The sequence below is a fragment of the Eptesicus fuscus genome, chromosome 16 (genome assembly GCF_027574615.1).
Source record: "Eptesicus fuscus isolate TK198812 chromosome 16, DD_ASM_mEF_20220401, whole genome shotgun sequence".
NCBI lineage: Eukaryota > Metazoa > Chordata > Mammalia > Chiroptera > Vespertilionidae > Eptesicus > Eptesicus fuscus.
The window spans coordinates 15689574-15692321 of record NC_072488.1 but is presented as its reverse complement, the minus strand read 5'-3'; the positions used below and the strand labels follow the sequence as shown (position 1 = coordinate 15692321).

General features: G+C 56.0%; 1 non-coding gene across 1 annotated transcript; it reads left to right on the top strand.

Annotated features, from left to right (window-relative positions):
• The first annotated feature begins 1245 nt into the window (after positions 1–1245).
• LOC114230365 (U6 spliceosomal RNA) lies at positions 1246–1352 on the top strand. Its single transcript, XR_003616263.2, has one exon. It is a non-coding gene; the product is annotated as a U6 spliceosomal RNA (small nuclear RNA).
• Positions 1353–2748: the final 1396 nt, after the last annotated feature.

Genomic DNA, 2748 nt, shown 5'->3' with positions numbered 1-2748 from the left:
CGCCGCCCCCGCAGGGACCCTGGGCACCGGGCGGCAGGCAGAGGTGCGGGCACCACGCCTCCCTGGAGTGGACACAGGCCTGTCAGCTCGGCTGCGGTTTACAGGGTCTGGACGGTTTCGCAACCTTCAAGCCCACGCTCCCTTCTTTAGCAGATGTGAATATCTCACACATTCCTTTCATGTTATTTGAAATTCAAAATTAATTAACCATTATGACAAAAAGCAAAGCCAAGCCCCAGGACAAAGCGCCGCTTTGTTTCCAAGCTGCCTGCGCAACCCCCCCCCCCCACCCCCCGTCCCCCCCCCCCCCCAAGCCCCGGAGTGCGTGCCCCGCGCCCCCCTGAGAAGCCTCGGTTGGTTTGTACGTTACAAGCCTTTTCATTTCCTCCAAGGTTTTTGATGAGAGATTTGGGGACGCGGCCACCAGGTGGACGCTGTGCCCGGCATTTACGAGCGAGTGGTCTGGCTTCCCAGAGGGATGAGGGCCTAAGGAGCAGACGGGCCTACTTTGTTTCCAATAAAACCCACAACTCCTGACTTATTAAATAGGCATCATTTCATGGTAATGGCTCCTCTTTACGGGCGCTGCCCGGGTGCCACACACAGTGTGGAGTGCTCCCCGCGCTGTCCTGTCTCACCACAGCCCAGGCGATGGAGGTGACATCGGTGCTGCCCTGTGTCTGCTGGATGGCCCGTGAGGCCCCGGCTCGGAGTGGCCAGCGGCCCGCCCACGGTCTGACGATGAGGAAGACGAGGCTTTAGAAGGTGGGTCCCCGTCAGGCTGGCCTCCGCGTGCCTGGCCCCATCAGCAGACCACAAACCATTTGGCAAAAGCAGGGATTCGAAGCCCTTGCTGCTCATCTCCAGAACCTCCACTCGGGCACCCAACTCCTGATCAGTGGGTGAAACTGACACCAAGGACCCCCAACCAGAAAGAACTCTCTAAGAGAGAGGAAGAGACAGGTCGGGGGGCCCCTGACCCCGGCTTTATGCCAGGACCTGGATTGTCTGGGGGTGACCTGTGATGGGAACCCATATGGTGGGGCCTTGAGCAGGGCGCTGGTGCAGACATGAAGGAGCTGTGTGAGTGAGAGCCGATGGCTGCAGCCCCACGGGGCCAGGCCTGGGGGAGGACCATCTACGGTTCCTTCTCCCCCTGCCTGCCCCCCAGCGCTGCCGGCATGGCCCTCCCCAATGGGGCATTCCTGCTTTCCCGCTGCCATTTTGGTCAAAACCCCACAACCAGTGCTCACTTCGGCAGCACATATACTAAAATGGGAATGATACAGAGCAGATTAGCATGGCCCCTGCGCAAGGGTGACACGCGAATTCGTGAAGCGTTCCATTTTTTTTTTAATTTAAAAAAAAAGTCACAACCACACCACCTTGACTTTAACCCCAGGCTGCGAATGAACTCCAGGATACCAGTCAGGACAATGACCTTTCCTTCCTGGATTTCTACTCCTTTAGACCCAGAAGGGAAGCTTCTAGAACAATGGAGGGGACGCACTCCCTGAACCTAGGGCAGCCATGCGATCGTCACTCACAGCCCAGTGGACTGTGCTTGGTGACTTGGACATCAGAAAGCCCATTTACATCCCCCTGGGGGGAGGGCCCCATGGGTCAAGCTGGAACCTAGAAACCCAACACAGTTTAACCACAGGCCAGCGTCTCGACCCATTTAGAAGGAGATTTAAAGAAATAAACACATAGAAACAACTGTCACACGCTCACAGAGTGTCAGCTGTTGTAAATCACTGCCTACAGTTAGAGAATGTGAGTCATTCTCGCTTCTTGCTCCTCGGAGAGTGGCCCCTGGACCCACAGCCTGGGCCTCCCCGGGAACGTGTTGCACATGCAGAGTCTCGGGCCCCGCCCAGACCTCCCCATTCAGAACCCACATTTTTACAAGTGTGCCACGTGCTGCTCTAACTCACCCGGACTCCTTGTTTCCTAGCCAGAGCATCTTGCCAGGCTGATGCCACACACGTTGTCCGATGCCAGATCCCCGGCCCACGTGGCCACGGATTTCCACGGACAATCCTCCTCGCCTACAGGGCTGACCGTTTCCCGCACACCATGGAGGTGATGCCCGCCTGCCAGGTTGCCCGCCTCCCTCTTGTTCTCCTCACACCTTCCCTGCCCACCCCCATTCTACTCATGCCACCATACTTTCCCCCCGAGCGTGCCCCACCTGAGTATTCAGATCCACCCTCCCTCCCTGCCGACTAAATGATGGACGGCCAAGCTCCCCGGCCTGAGATGTCTCGATCGAGTGCCCATTCCCTCCTCGTCTCGCTGTCCCTCCCTCCCAGGCCCTGAGCTCCAGGAGCCATTTTTGCAGATTTTTGCTCAGCTCCCCAGGCAGATTTTGTCCCTCGTCACAGTGTCCCTTCCACCTTCTACTAGAGTTCTTAGTGCACATGCTTCCTGTCCCCGCTACATGTGAACACATTTGAAGCGGGAATCATGCCTCGATCATCTTTGCTTCGAACAAAGATGTTAGCGCCCATGGGGTATGGTATGATCATTACTCAGTCCCCTCGAGGTGATCAGATACTCAGTCCTCAAACATGGAACGCATAATTCAAGCCCCCTTCCTTTCCCTAAATTGGATATTCATGAGAACCTCAACTATCATGTCCATATTTAACATAGTGAATAAAGCGCGTTTACGGGAAACATTAAAATGTCTTTGAATGGGGCTGTCTTGAAAAATCTAGGCCATCGGCTCCCTGAAGAGACCTT